The sequence below is a fragment of the Corythoichthys intestinalis genome, chromosome 11, assembly GCF_030265065.1.
Source record: "Corythoichthys intestinalis isolate RoL2023-P3 chromosome 11, ASM3026506v1, whole genome shotgun sequence".
Taxonomy (NCBI): Eukaryota; Metazoa; Chordata; class Actinopteri; order Syngnathiformes; family Syngnathidae; genus Corythoichthys; species Corythoichthys intestinalis.
Genome location: NC_080405.1, coordinates 54,043,518 through 54,060,447, shown reverse-complemented (window position 1 = coordinate 54,060,447; position 16,930 = coordinate 54,043,518). Strand labels below are relative to the sequence as shown.

At 41.4% G+C, this 16,930-nt stretch overlaps 1 protein-coding gene across 3 annotated transcripts in view; it reads left to right on the top strand.

Annotated features, from left to right (window-relative positions):
• The window catches only part of fat2 (FAT atypical cadherin 2), a 309,284-nt gene that overhangs the window by 35,933 nt on the left and 256,421 nt on the right, over positions 1-16,930 (top strand). Inside the window, exon 1 of one of the 3 annotated variants that reach the window (XM_057850155.1) lies at positions 15,380-15,591. The exons of the other annotated variants lie outside the window; for them this stretch is intronic. The gene's annotated coding sequence lies outside the window, so the exon portion shown is untranslated. Of the gene's footprint in view, positions 1-15,379; positions 15,592-16,930 lie in introns of those variants that run through there. 3 annotated transcript variants of the gene reach the window in all.

The following is a 16,930-nucleotide window of genomic DNA, read 5'->3' as shown; positions in this document are numbered from 1 at the left end:
CGCTTGAGTAGCGCATGATGGACGGATTGACATAATTTGTCAAACCAACCGACACGCTCTGACACGAAAAAAAAAAAAAAAAACACTCGGAAAAAATTGACATGTATATACAGTTTCATTGCAAATCAGTATTATGGTGATCGTATTGAATTTTTGCACTGGTATTAATGAATAAAATAATCAGGTCAGCTCCCCTGTCGTCCCCGCATCTCAGATCGTCAAATGCTGACAAGAAATAATTGTTTGCTCTTTACGATATCGCCTTTCTACTCTCATTAGTCTGTTAAGAAAAATGTAGACATATTGCGACATCTCCCGTGTCCATGTGCGTTGTTTTGGGGCGCTTGAGTAGCACATGATGGACGGATTGACATGATTTGTCAAACCAACCAACACCTGACAGGAAAAAAAATAAAACACTTGGAAAAAATGGACATGTATATACCGTTTCATTGCAAATCAGTATTATGGTGATCATACTAAATATTTTTTTCTGTGCACATATGAGGTAAATATCGCTGCCATGAAGCCTCCTTATAGTGACAGTTCTTTGCCCCCTTCATTGCCGTCACGCGACCGCAGCTCAGCTTTTGCTTGCCTCGTAGCTACCCGTGTTTTAAATTACTGTAAATTTGATAGTATGTGGTAATAGGTAGTCGCGAGTCTGTTGAGAAAAGTAGTACACTAAACCATGCTCGCTAGATTTGTGTGGTGTTTTTGTCTTTTTGAGCTGCATTTGATAGGCTCCACGTTAACAAATATGTGACAAAGTCCTTTCCTTTCATTTTTTGATTCGTTCACCGCATATTCATTTCTGGAAAGTCAAGTTAGCAGCAAGCTAGGTCAGGAACCGGAGGACCGAGTCACTGAACGGGAAGTGACAAAACTCAGTCTTGCCCCCCTGCCTGCACGCTGGCTGCTCATTGGTCACACGTGGAAGTGAGTGACATACGCCCTGATTCTGTTTCCGGTCCCTACCCTGCCCGCGATGAGGCTGGCGTCTGATTGGTCGTGTGCGATGTCAGAAGACGCTGCCGCTTGCTCAACGCCCTCCCACGCAGTGAACAAGCACCAACATCATAGAACGAATCAGTGCAGATGGTGATTAGTTCGGTCTCGTTCACCCAAACAATTCGTTCAAAAAGAACGAATCGTTCGCGACCGATACAACACTAGCGCGGAGAAGGTTAGGGAGAAAAAAAATTAAAGAAACTGGAGAGCGAAGCATTAAAATGTCATAAGTTGACAAATATTTTCGCAAGCAGCAGTCTGGCTGCAACGGCCACGTCGGGTAACAACTGCCCAGCCTTCGTCGATGGTGAGAGTGGCAGCTGCAGACGCTCTGACGTGCAGCCGGTGCAGGGAGAGAGAAAAGAAGAGGGAGGGGGTAATGATAAGCTAGTGGAAGTTCCCCAGACAAGCGCAGGGCAAGTAAGTAGGGATGAAGGTATACTGCTCGGTATACTGGCAATTGTTATCCACCAGGTAGCTACATTTGAAATGAAATAAATGACAATTAAAGGGTTAGTGCCAGCTAGTCGATGTACCCGTTTGCAATCGTGTCAAGTTACAGTATGTGCTAGTCCAATCACTCTCCTAAGGAAAAAAAAAAAATAGCTGTAAAACAACGTATGCATACGCAACAGCAATATTAATTCGGAAGAAATATAACAAAATATTGATAAAATGAATGGTTTTACTTTAAAGTTTAGGTAGTTAAATTGATATGATATATATTTTTAATCATTTATATATCGTTTTGTGTTCTGGTTAATACTTTCCAATGAAGGTTATGTATGTAGGATTTGTCTTGAAATGTTTATTGTATTTTCATTGAAATTTATTATTTGTATTTGTCTCCAAACCGGTCCTCAAGGGCCGCCGTGGGGCCTGGTTTTTGTATCAACCAATCGAATACAGACAGTTTAACCAATGAAGTTTCTGCTAAAACAAGCAGCACCTGATTGCAGTCAACTGATTACACTTGTAAGACACCAGATTGGTGTTGTCTTGTTTTGTTGGAATTAAATTCTGCGCCCGCTGCGGCCCTATGTGGAATAGTTTGGAGACCACTGAATTATGGTATAAACAATGAAGTCATTTTATAGACAGAGATATATAGAGATATAATCAATTGGATACATAAAACTTGCTTTGAAAAATAAATTCTTTCATTTATTTATTCAGGTTGATCATAGAGCTAGTACAGAAAATGAATCCAACTCCAGTTCAGCCTTGCAGTACTTTGAGCGCCCCAAGTCAGACAGTCACAGTCTAGACACATTTTCTTCATTTTTCTCTCAAAGTGCATGAAATTGATGCATTTTACAATAAAATGTAAAAATAATAATAATAATTCTCCCCGGGGGGGCATGCCCCCGGACCCCCCCTGGGGGGGGTGTTTCCCTTCATATAGCGATTCTTGTGGGCTGGGCTGAGTCAAAGCCCAGGGCTGTTTTTTAGTCCCAGTCCGCCCCTGCACCAGGACATCACGACGAGATGTAAACAAGTGAGAGTTTAAGAGGATGCTCGCCATGCTAAAGCTAATGCTAACGCGAATGTTACGCTAACACTACGAATTACATTTACAGTGTAAGGATCACTCAGTAAACACCTTAAAAGGGTAAAGCAGCATTGCACATTCTCTCATGCAACATAAAAAAAATCTTACAATATTTACAAACAAGGCAAGCATGAGGCTTCCTATAGCAGCCTGCCTTCAAGCTGCTGCAGGGTCCTTCCGGGTTCCTACCATCAGTCAGCAGCGGCCACAGCTGCTCACACAGATGCCTGATAAAAATCCCTTTTTATCAGCTATTTTTTTTTGTTAAGACTGGAAGTCCCAGGTTTTTTTTTGGGCTATAAAGAAAGACCAGAAAGGTGTCAAATGACCCTGATACCAAACTGACTACTTGGCTTTGTCAAACAATAGACCACTCAAACAAGCAATCCAGCAGACAACCCCCCTACACACTCCTGGGGAGTCGCTGCCTAGGTGTGAAGGGGGGTTTCACTCTGGATAGCTGCAATTAGCGTCTTGAATATTTGCAAGTCCAGGACTCCCTTAGGTTTTTCAAACACGGAGGAACACAGAGATGGCCATTTGCCGTATTCTACAATATGATTGACATGGCAGCACCGAATGCATATGTGTTGTATCAGGCATGCACCGGAAGGCAAGAGAGACGGGTAGACTTCTTGGTGGGTCTTGTAAAGGGATTGGCTCACACTCATGTGGGAGGAAAGAAGGCGCAGAAGGAAAAATTGCTTTGGCAACAACCTTCAACACCTAGCCCCAGGAAAAAGGCCATAAGTGTCATATGTCACCACATAAAAAATGTTTTCTTTAGTTTTTTTTATTACACCGTCCTTTGTAGTGTAGGCAAACTGCAGCTTTTGGAATATGTAAAAAGGTTGTCCGCCCGATCGCCTGCCGAGCGGTCCACTGTCTGACAAAGCCAAGGCAGCCCTGCCCTGCAAACACTCAAGATGCTAATTGGAGCAATCCCACCCTGTGGTTTTGCTAGTGTGAATGGGAATGACTAATGAAGACCTCAATGCTCACAAAAGATCTGCTGATTAGGTCAGATGACCTTTCTATGGATACAAAAGGGGTATGTATCAACTGATTCACCCTTGGTAGTTATAGGTGCCGTTTACATGGTGACTCTCGAAGAATACGAAACATTTCGAATTTGGGCCTATCTCCATTCGAACAATGTCGCAATTCCGCATGAAAACGATGTAGTGATCACGCCAAGCCCAAGGGGGCAGTGCATATTTACAAGGCGACAGCAAATGATGCACTTTGACCCCACCAAACTCCTCAGCCCGGGAAAAAATATGCGCGCCCACTCGAAGCAATGGCATTTTTCTTTTGTTCAAAAAGGCACAAAAATGGAAACATTCAACATATTTGATTTAAAAATATTATTAAAAGAGTAAATTAAAGCTGACATTCTGCCATATTTTCTGTTTTTAATGTTTAGTAGCATCGCTGCGCACGCCAATGTGACGTGTACGAGTGCTGACGTAATCGGCACGGTCTCGCGCCGCGGGAGCCTTTGATATGCATGCGGGGAGAGCCCTCCTCAATCCCCCGCAATTGAATTCTTCCACTTTGGAGGCAGGATTCAGAATTTTTCGTCTTTGCCGACACCATATGCACGCGAGGCCATTCCGCTACTCAGTCATTGCGTCTTTGTGTCACCACATAAACTGCCCCTTAATCAGCCGATGTCCATATATCGGACCGATATATCTGTCGACCTCTAGTAATAATGATAATTTCATAAATACAGTACTTCGCTCCAGTGTATAAGTCGCACCCCCGGCCAAACTATGAAAAAACAGCGACTTATAGTCTGAAAAATATGAAACCCCAACATGAACAAATTATCCATCCATCTCCTGAAGCGCGTATCCTCACAAGGGTCGTGGGGGTGCTTGAGCCTATCCCAGCTAACAACGGGCAGGAGGCATGGTACACCCTGAACTGGTTGCTAGCCAGTCGCAGGGCACATAGAAACAGACAACCATCCACGCACGCACTCAGACCTACGTGAACAAATTATTCATTCATTCATTTTCCATGCCGCTTTTCCTCACGAGGGTCGCAGAGGTGCTGGAGCCTATCCCAGCTAACTACGGGCAGTAGGCAGGGGACACCCTGAACTGGTTGCCAGCCAATCGCAGGGCACAAGGAGACATACAACCATCCACGCACGCACTCAGACCTACGTGAACAAATTAGTCACCCAAAATTAACTCATTGCTCGCCACTGACAACAATAGACGCCCAATTAATTTAAACTGGGAGGACTGACTTTAAATGCTCATGTTTGAGAGCCATTGTCAATGCTAGACCAGTGGCGCCACCAGGTGGTGGCCAGGGGTGGCCACGGCCACCCCTATAAATTGGTTGGCCACCCCGCTGGCCACCCCGCTTGCCAGTATATCGTTAGATTGTTGTAGCATCAGTTATGCATTTCATCCCAAATGAATGCATTTATTTTGTTTTGTTAAATGTAGGGCTGTCAAATTTATCACGTTAACGGGCAGTAATTATTATTTTTTAATTAATGACGTGAAAATATTATAGCAATTAACGCATTCGCGGTACGACTCATTCACGCATTGCCGCAAACAGCCTACAATGGGGCCGCTTTACTTATATACAGAGATAAGAGAGTGGAGTAGATCCAAGATTTCATTGGGGCCGTGCTTTTAATTGGCAAAAGTTTGTCATCTCTCCCACAGCAACTATAAATATTGTGGGAAGCGACGTGGGGAAGAATTACAGGAGTTGATCTTTTTCTTAACACCCTATAGCAGGGGTGGGCAAAGCGGTCCTCGAGGGCCGCAGTGGGTCCTGGTCTTTGTTCCAACTGATCCAGCACATGTAGTATAACCAATGAGGTTTTAGCAGAAATGAGAAGCACCTGACTGCAATCAACTGATTGCATTTGTAAAACAGCAGATTGGTGAAAATGTGTCCTCTTAATGGGTTCCAACAAAAACCCGCACCCACTGCGTCCCTTTGTGGAATAGGTTGCCCACCCCTGCCCTATAGTGTACCCAACAGAGAAGATATAGCATTTGCAGCCAGCACACACAGTCATGGTTGCACCACTTCCCATCATGCATTTGAACAGTTAAGACGCTACAGTATCATTTACTGAAAGCTCAACAAATACACTAGATGGTAATATTTAGTCACTCTATACCAGTGCTTCTCAATTATTTTCTGTTACGCCCCCCCAAGGAAGACGTAAATGTTTCGCGCCCCCCCCCAAACTCTGCCGCCACTGAAAATAGTATCATTTGTCTATTACTATTATAAGTACGCCTCTGCCTTACTTTGTATCCGTTTTTTTTCTATTAGAGAAAATAACAGAGATCAATTTATAAAGTATAACTTTATTAACTTTGTTTTGTTTGTAACAGAAAAGACTTAACACACATCAATTTGCCTGAGAAAAAAAAAAAAAAAAAGTCACATCTAAACTGTAAAAATACACTCAAGGTACATTTTTGACCATTTGATACTGAAAAATAAAATCAGTAAATACTAACAAATTCAAATTGATTAGAAATATTAACTCATGAGGACAATATGCCAAAAAAATTGACCGAAAAAACTAAACTGAATTGAAGGAGGGAGAAAAAAGTCTTTGGACAGAAGGACAGTTTTTAATTTCGCTTTCGTTTGCAATGATGTGGGGTTATATTGCACTGAGCATGCTAACAGTGCTCACTGGTTTACTGATATAACACTGACAAAGCGGGACGAATGTTGGCAATATTCGGCACGTTTTCGCTGAAAAACAACCAAGCAGCTTATCAATGAGATTGGGGTCTAATGTCTTTAAGTGGCGTCTTAATTGATTTGGATTCCGGCTGTCCGCTATAATCATTTTTAGACACAGTAAACAGTGGTCTTTCCTCGTCTACCACTGTATCAAATGTCAAAGCCAAAAGGCAAACGGCCCGAAAAAAGCGCATTCTCTGCGGCCGAGGGAAAACCGTAGGTGAGGGCGGTCGTCGTGACGATCCCAAGCCGTAAATGGCACTCTTCGGGCGGACACGTGAGAACCGGAGAAGACAGTGGGTCGCTGCGTGAGTCCGCCCGGAAAACGGCTTTCGAAAACGGCGCACAGCTCTCCAGCTCTTTGAGTCTCTTCCGTGTGATCTTGCTTACTTCAAAAATACTGCGCGCACTTTGAAAATGAGAGCGCCACTGCAACCCACTGAGTGGATGTGCAAGTACACTTTATTCTAGTACGGCAAAAAAAAAAAATAGGGGGGCGCGCCCCACTATTTGAGAAGTACTGCTCTATACAAACTCACATTTATCCTTTAAGAAGCATTTTGGCAGAAGAGTTAAGTCGCTACAGTATCATTTACTGAAAGCTCAACAAATACACTAGATGGTAATATTTAGTCACTATATACAAACTCACATTTATCCTTTAAGAATTACAAGTCTTTCTATCCGTGGATCCCTTTCACAGAAAGAATGTTAATAAAGTTAATGCCATCTTGTGGATTTATTGTTATAATAAACAAATATAGTACTTATGTACAGTATGTTGAATGTATATATCCGTCTTATCTTTCCATTCCAACACTAATTTACAGAAAAATATGGCATATTTTAGAGATGGTTTGAATTGCGATTAATTACGATTAATTAATTTTTAAGCTGCGATTAACTCGATTAAGAATTTTAATCGTTTGACAGCCCTACTGAACACATAACACAATAAAACAGAATTGTTGTGGATCTCAAAATGTTGACTGCACAGTTATGGACTATGCACATTAAATCATGAGTAACATCAAATATTACACAATACACCGAAGTATAACAGTAGCCGTGTCCTTAAGTCTTTGTGATAGTTTTCCCCGGACCTTTTTACTGGAATAATATAATGAAAACCTGAAATTATGGCTTTTAGTTTTGGTGTGCCACCCCAAGATTTTATGTGGCCACATCTGGCCACCCCTATGAAAAATTTCTCGAGGCGCCACTGTGGTAGACATCCAATTTATTTTGACTGGGAGGAGCGAATGAACATCATTTTGATATATTGTCACACCCCTAATCAAAAGACAATCCATCACCTAAAGTGTTTGCACAATGTACTTTCACATACTGTAATTAATGCAACGGCTCGTCTCGCCACTTCACGATAACCTTGCACAGTGGAAATAAACAGCAATAATCAGAGGGCCTGTTGTGAGTACGCCAGGATCAGGCCTGATTATCTCGCCTATTTATCATTATGATTTGTCACCCCCACCCCATTCCCCTTCTTTAAACCTCTTGCCTTCTTCTTATCTGATGCCAAACACCAAACTCAGGCCGTTTGGATTGATGTGGGCCGCGCTCCCGAGTGCCTTGGCTCTACAGATCTAGATAACGCCAAGCAGAGCCCACGTCTTGATTCACATGCATGCATACTCGCATAAAGCGGGCTGAGTAGATACCAGCACCGCCCTCATGACTTTGCCTAGAGGCCGCGCACTTATGTTTTGTAGTGTTGACACACACTAAACGAACTACACAAGTATTTCAAAATTGACTCAAAAATGACTGGGAGCAAGAATGAAGTCTGTCATTTGGCGAAGCAGCTGTTGAATTTGAAAGTGCTATTGACTGTATTGATCTCGTACCGCAGGGGTGCAAAAGTACTGTAGGTAAACAGTTATAAGATATAACAAGTTTCTTTTCCAATATATTTTTTTTGTTAGATGTCTTTTCAGCAGCACAGTGAATGACTGGTTTGTACATCCGCTTCACAGTTAGGAGGTTGCAGGTTCACCTAGTGCTCTGGTTTTCTCCCATATTCCAAAACCATTGTATGTTCATTTAAAGGGAACAACGTGTAGTTCTTAAAATTTTTAAATGTTAGTACAGTATTTTTCGGACTACAAGTCGCTCCTAAGGATATACAGTGCCTTGCAAAAGTATTCGGCCCCCTTGTACCTTGCAACCTTTCGCCACATTTCAGGCTTCAAACATAAAGATATAAAATTTTAATTTTTTTGTCAAGAATCAACAACAAGTGGGACACAATCGTGAAGTGGAACAAAATTTATTGGATAATTTAAACTTTTTTAACAAATAAAAAACTGAAAAGTGGGGCGTGCAATATTATTCGGCCCCCCTGCGTTAATACTTTGTAGCGCCACCTTTTGCTCCAATTACAGCTGCAAGTCACTTGGGGTATGTTTCTATCAGTTTTGCAGATCGAGAGACTGACATTCTTGCCCATTCTTCCTTGCAAAACAGCTTGAGCTCAGTGAGGTTGGATGGAGAGTGTTTGTGATCAGCAGTCTTCAGCTCTTTCCACAGATTCTCGATTGGATTCAGGTCTGGACTTTGACTTGGCCATTCTAACACCTGGATATGTTTATTTTTGAACCATTCCATTGTAGATTTGGCTTTATGTTTTGGATCATTGTCCTGTTGGAAGATAAATCTCCGTCCCAGTCTCAGGTCTTGTGCAGATACCAACAGGTTTTCTTCCAGAATGTTCCTATATTTGGCTGCATCCATCTTCCCGTCAATTTTAACCATCTTTCCTGTCCCTGCAGAAGAAAAGCAGGCCCAAACCATGATGCTGCCACCACCATGTTTGACAGTTGGGATGGTGTGTTCAGGGTGATGAGCTGTGTTGCTTTTATGCCAAACATATCGTTTTGCATTGTGGCCAAAAAGTTCAATTTTGGTTTCATCTGACCAGAGCACCTTCTTCCACATGTTTGGTTTGTCTTCCAGGTGGCTTGTGGCAAACTTTAAACGAGACTTTTTATTGATATCTTTGAGAAATGGCTTTCTTCTTGCCACTTTTCCATAAAGGCCAGATTTGTGCAGTGTACAACTGATTGTTGTCCTATGGACAGACTCTCCCACCTCAGCTGTAGATCTCTGCAGTTCATCCAGAGTGATCATGGGCCTCTTGGCTGCATCTCTGATCAGTTTTCTCCTTGTTTGAGAAGAAAGTTTGGAAGGACGGCCGGGTCTTGGTAGATTTGCAGTGGTCTGATGCTCCTTCCATTTCAGTATGATGGCTTGTACAGTGCTCCTTGAGATGTTTAAAGCTTGGGAAATCTTTTTGTATCCAAATCCGGCTTTAAACTTCTCCACAACAGTATCTCGGACCTGCCTGGTGTGTTCCTTGGTTTTCATAATGCTCTCTGCACTTTAAACTGAACCCTGAGACTATCACAGAGCAGGTGCATTTATACGGAGACTTGATTACACACAGGTGGATTCTATTTATCATCATCGGTCATTTAGGACAACATTGGATCATTCAGAGATCCTCACTGAACTTCTGGAGTGAGTTTGCTGCACTGAAAGTAAAGGGGCCGAATAATATTGCACGCCTCACTTTTCAGTTTTTTATTTGTTAAAAAAGTTTAAATTATCCAATAAATATTGTTCCACTTCACGATTGTGTCCCACTTGTTGATTCTTGACAAAAAAAATTAAATTTCATATCTTTATGTTTGAAGCCTGAAATGTGGCGAAAGGTTGCAAGATTCAAGGGGGCCGAATACTTTTGCAAGGCACTGTATATATATATATATATATATATTAGCATGCGTTCGCTATCATTAGCACATCGTTCAAACAACCACACAACTGGCTCTAAGTGTCCGATCGCGGGTGGAAAACACACAACAACAACAGAAAAGATGATACACGCAGGCGTTGCCTCTGTACAGATGATTTAAAAGCATAAACAATGAAAGTAGGTTCGCATCCGTCTATTCTCTCTAGCTAACTCGCCCACTCACTCACTCAGAGCTACGTAGCTGTCCGTCTTCTTCTGGCGTGTCACGTAAACAAGTGCGAGTGCGCCCTCACGTGGGCGTGAAAGCGCCACAAACTAAATGCATCCATTTCAAGATAAGAAAGTCAATAATACAATTGAACATACAATGCCAAAGGCAGAACGCGAACGTGGCCATAGCTATAAAGAGTTATTCAGATAACTATAGCAAAAGAACATGCTAACAACTTTACAAAACCATCAGTGTCACTGCAAAACACCAAAATAACATGGGAAATTATATCATAATGTGTTAATAATTCCACATATAAGTCGCTCCTGAGTATAAGTCGCACCCCCAGCCAAAATATGAAAAAAAACGCGACATATAGTCCGAAAAATACGGTAATTATTTTCATATACGTAGTGAAAAACCAACAAAAGTGGCTCACCAGCTGCAGTACGCTAGATTTCTCAACCTCCCCAGTTGCCCGCAGTGTCTGGCAGCAGCACTCATTAGCGCATGAACGCGAGCGTGAATGTGGTCACATGTAAAGCACTTTTTGACGCCTGTCTGTGAAACGCATTTGAATGTAAAAGTCGATTTGGACACTACAAAATTGCTGTACTTGCATATTTTCAATCACAATATGATGCACGTTAAAGCAACAGACAACATAAACGGTTGGTACAATCCATTTGACAATTAACGAGATAGTTTGGACCATCCATGTCATCAAAAAATCTCTGTAAACAGCATAGCAGACGAGCTACTGAGGAATAATGTTCAAATCGACCCTTGCCATAGAGCTGTGGCCACAAAATGAGGAGAGAAAAAAATAATGCACGTAAACTACACTAGGAATAAGGCACTAAATTAAATCAGTTGTAAAGCAGTGAACCCTGTTATTAAATAGTAAAATATCATTCAATGGTGATTAAATCACAAACAAAGCAATTAACAGTTATTGTGGTCTGGAGTTTGCTTCATTTGCTTGTTTAGGAGTCTAATAGATTTTGCATCAGAAGAAATTAGGTAAATAATAAAGAACTCAGTATAACTCTTGAACTTTACACCGGCTGGTTAAAGAAGCCATAAATCACAACTGACTATGAGCCACACCAACCAAATTTTACAAGAAAAAAGCATTTAATCATATACCGTATAAACTGAACTGGGAGGATGGCAGCAAATTACCATTTGTTCATTCAGTGTCAGCCCTCCCACTTCAAACGGATTGCACATGTAACGCTGTCACTGGCAGCCAAAGAGTTAAGAAGGAAACTCCCAAAATATCCCCCATAGATATCATGAGGTGTGCAAAATAAAAATTTACTCCATGAAACCAAATTTCTGTTGACCTTTGACGGTCATGGGTAAACCTCAACCATGAGAGACAGGATGTGGAAAAAAGAAACAGAAAATCACATTGTTTGATTTTTGAAGAATTTATTTCCAAATTAGAGTGGGATATAAATATTTGGTCACCTACAAACAAGCAAGATTTCTGGCTGTCAAAGAGGCCTAACTTCTTCTAACGAGGTCTAACGAGGCTCCACTCGTTACCTGTATTAATGGCACCTGTTGTAACTCATTATCGGTATAAAAGACACCTGTCTACAATCTCAGCCAGTCACACTCCAAACTCCACTATGGCCAAGACCAAAGAGCTGTCGAAAGGACACCAGAGACAAAATTGTAGACCTGCACCAGGCTGGGAAGACTTAATCTGCAATAGGTAAAACACTTGGTGTAAAGAAATCAACTGTGGGAGCAATTATTAGAAAATGGAAGACATATAAGACCACTGATAATCTCCCTCGATCTGGGGCTCAATGCAAGATCTCACCCCGTGGCGTCAGAATGATAACAAGAACGGTGAGCAAAAATCCCAGAACCACACGGGGGACCTATTGAATGACTTTACCGAGAGCTGGGACCACAGTAACAAAGGCTACTATCAGTAACACAATGCGCCGCCAGGGACTCAAATCCTGCACTGCCAGACGTGTCCCCCTGCTGAAGCCAGTACACGTCCAGGCCCGTCTGGGTTTGCTAGAGAGAATTTGGATGATCCAGAAGAGGACTGGGAGAATGTGTTATGGGCAGATGAAACCAAAATAGAACTTTTTGGGAGAAACACAGGTTTTCATGTTTGGAAGAGAAAGAATACTGAAAAGAACACCACACCCACTGTGAAGCTTGGGGGTGGAAACATCATGCTTTGGGGTGCTTTTTCTGCAAAGGGACCAGGACGACTGATCTGTGTAAAGGAAAGAATGAATGAGGCCATGTATGGACAGATTTTGAGTGAAAATTTTCTTCCATCAGCAAGGACATTGAAGATGAGATGTGGCTGGATCTTTCAGCATGACAATGATCCCAAACATACAGCCAGGGCAACAAAGGAGTGGCTTCGTAAGAAGCATTTCGAGTTCCTGGAGTGGCCTAGCCAGTCTCCAGATCTCAACCCCATAGAAAATCTGTGGAGGGAATTGAAAGTCCGCGTTGCCCAACGACAGCCCCAAAACATCACTGCTCTAGAGGAGATCTGCATGGAGGAATGGGCCCAAATACCTGCAACAGTGTGTGAAAAGCTTGAGAAGAGTTACAGAAAACGTTTGGCCTCCATTATTGCCAACAAAGGGTACATAACAAAGTATTGAGCTGAACTTTTGGCATTGACCAAATACTTATTTTCCACCATGATTTGCAAATAAATTCTTTAAAAATCAAGCAATGTGATTTTCAGATTTTTTTTTTCTCCACATTCTGTCTCTCATGGTTGAGGTTTACCCATGTTGACAATTACAGGCCTCTCTAATATTTTCAAGTGGGAGAACTTTCACAATTAGTGGTTGACTAAATACCTATTTGCCCCACTGTACTTTTGAAATCAAATATCGTATGCGAAGACAGCATTTCAGCATTGATACTTCGATACTTTTAACAACTCTACTAAAGACATTGGCCTGTAAAAATCCATATGTAGGACGCACTGGATCAGGGGTGGACAACCAGCACCTCCGGCTGGAGTTTTATGCACACTCTGATACGGCTCAGTTTTACATTGAATAAATCAATATTTCATTAAAAATTGTTCTAGTGCGTGTGAGATTTCACTTCCCTTTAGTAGGCAGATACTTTTTTGTGTGGCTGTTAACTGAACACTCACGCATGTCATGAATTCATCAACTATGTAAAGTCACGGTTGCCCATCGGAAAGTGTACCCACAAGTCTTTGTTACTTTAACCCTACGTCCACCCACATCAATTAATGATTGTAAGCCAAAAATGACAGATATTTTGAATAATAAATATAATTACTGACCTTGTTTTCATGGCTGGGTTAAAACAAAAACGGTTGCGCGACCTCTGTAAATGGGGGTTTTCAGAGTAAAACAAGCAAATTAAAAATAGTTCGGGGGCTTCATGCGCCATGCATCTCCTATGGCAGCATATAGACATATTGTTCTATCAAACACATCTGTTCTTTCGGCTTAAAATACAGCAATTTCTTTTAAAGAGGCGGCAGGAGCAGAAACTGCTTTTTCAGTCTTGTCTGTGTTTTCCGCCGTATGTGGCAGAGAACACTCAGGTAACTAGAAGTTCCGTTCTGAGACCCCCTATTTGGCCAAATTTCAAAATTGTCCCATATGCTTGTTTGATACATAATTGGAAAGCTTAAAATCTCAATTTTTTGCGGGAAGAAGAATTTTGAACAGGAGGGCACTTAAAAAAAAAATTTAAACAGCAAAACCCTATCTGGAGGTGAGAGCACGCGAGAGCAGAATTACAGACGCCATGACTTTAACGAGATATTATTGCGTACTTACCTTGTTTCGATCCAAAAACTCCATGTAGCATATATCACTGAGTGTCAAGACACAGCTGTGAATGACCACAGCTGGATTTTTGGGGGGATTTTATGGGTGAATCATGGTAATATAACAAGGGTCGCGATGCAGAAATCGCAGACATCAAGGAGTGGTCGAGATTTTTTTCATATATTTACCCATTGAAACTTTTTTTTTTTTTTTTTCCAATTTTTCTTTGTTTGGATCAATTATTTATCATCTAACATATCGGAGAAAATGCGACAGTAACAAAAAAAAAAAACAATTAAGGGATAGTTAAGAGGTAGATATCCGTGACATTTTTACAGACACCATTTTTTTCCATTGTGACGTAATTTGTTTAAAAGTTTAAAATATGCGAGTGAATAATTTTTGAAAGTCTTTTTTTTTTTTTAAATGAAATGTTAAGACATCAATTAATGATTCTAAGCTAAAAATGACAGACATTCTGAATAAGAAATATAATCAATTATCTTCGCTTTATGGCTGGGTTGAAACAAAAGCGGTTGCGCGACGTTTATAAACGGGGGTTTCCAGGGTAAAACGGACAAATTAAAAATAGTTTGGGGGCTTAATGTGCCATGAATCTGCTATGGCAGCATATAGAGATATTGTTCTTTCAAACACAGCAGTTCTTTTGGCTTAAAATACAGCAGTTTACTTTAAAGAAGGGTGCAAGAGCAAAAACTGCTTTTTCAACCTTGTCTGTGTTTTCCACCATTATGAGACAATTTTGAAATTTGGCCAAATTGGGGGTGTCAGAGCGGAACTTTAAGTCACCTGAGTGTTTTCCGCCATATATATATGTACACACACAGTGGAGTTCTTGCAGTGGACCATAAGTTCAAAGCGGAGGAAAAAAGTAGCACCACCAATGGCAGCTAATGAGTTAACAAAGAAGTGACCCAAAAATGTCCCGAAATTAATAGGAAGTGACTAAAAATATACTTTCAAGTGAACCGCAATTGTCTCGTACAAGAAACCTTTGCAATTCCAGGTGAAGTGAACAGGCTCTTTTTTGCAGTTTGATGTCCTGAATTAACATCAAGAGCAAAATAATTTTTAAATAGCAGCAGTTGAAACAGTGGAGTCCTGGCCAAGGCCCTAAGGCCTGCAGGCACGAGAAAGGGGGAGCACAGTTGACAATCTGGGCAAAAGGTGTGTGCGTGCGTGTATGTCAAAGAGGAGGGCCGCAGTGAGAAAAGGGTGGAGATGAGAGCACTCCTGAGCGAGTGTCGTCTTGCATTGCATATGAGGCAACCAGTCAGAAGTTGTCTTTAGCGAAGACAAATACTTCTCCTGCATTTTCTAAACATTATTAATTGATTATTTCTATTTTTCTTGAGGAATTCAACGTGAACAACTAAAAAAAATGGGAGTAAACTGCCAAAACTGGATTTGGAAAGTTCCGAAGGCGTGAGAGGAAGGAAAACCACTTTGACATCAGGTAGCGTTCAATCACTTTTTGGACAAAAGTATTGGGACACGGTTCGAGAGCCACTAGTCTTTCTGGGTAGTCTGTCACGAAAGAACTCCTCAGAAGAACATCTCGTGGGTGATCCAGTACTTTTGTTAATGTAGCATAGAAGCTACTGTTGCTTACATTGCTTATTTTGGTCAGAATTGTTCTAGAAAGGTTAGAAATTTCGGAAGAGTGTCTCTTAGGAGTAGACCTACAAAAATCTAGAAAGACATAGAAATACTACCATAATTTTCGGACTATAAGACGCTACTTTTTTCCTTCATTGTGAATCCTGGGGTTTATAGTCCAGTGCGGCTTATTTGTTGATTTATTTTGGTTAATGGGTAATTCTTTATTTGACAACGGCTTCATAAGACCGTCATAATTATGACATGACACTATCATGGGCATTACTTAATGCTTATGACAGTTGTTCTTAAGTGTAATCTGGCAAATTGTGTCACTAACTCCATTTATGTCAGTACTTCTCGAATAGTGGGGCGCGCCCCCCCAGGGGGGCGCAGAGCGATGCCAGGGGGGGAGCATGTGACCTCAGGGAACATGCTTTTTTTTTTTTTTTTTTTGCCGTATTGGAATAACGTGTACTTGCACATCCACTCAGTGGGTGGCAGTGGCGCTCTCATTTTCAGAGTGTGCGCAGTATTTTTGAACCAAGGAAGAGCACTCAGCACACACAGAAAACAGATATGAAGAGCAGTGTGCCGCCGCCGCTATCGAAAGCCGTTTTCCGACCGGACTCACTCTCGTAGCGACCCACTGTCTTGTCCGGCTCTTACGTCGCCGCCCGAGAAGTGCCATTTTCGGCTTGGGATCGTCACGACGACTGCCCTCACCTACAGTTCTACCTCGGCCGGCGAGAATGCGCTTTTTTTCGTGCCGTTTGCCTTTTAGCTTTGAGTTTTAATACAGTGGGTGATGACGAAAGACCACTGTTTACTGTGTCTAAAAATAATTATAGCAGACAGCTAGAAGCCAAATCAATTAAGACGCCACTTAAAGACATTAGACCCCAATCTTATTGATAAGCCGCTTAATTGTTTTTCAGTGAAAACGTGCCGAATATTGCCAACAATCGTCCTGCTTTGTCAGTGTTATATCAGTAAACCAGTGAGCATTGACATTGTTAGCATGCTCATTGCAAAATAACTCCACACTATTGCAAATGTCCAAGGACACTCTTTTTTTTCTTTTATTCAGTTTTGTTTTTTTGAGTCCATTTTTTTTGGCATATTGTCCTCATGAGTGAATGTTTCTAATCAATGTTAATTTGTTATTATTTACTGATTTTATTACATGTTATTTT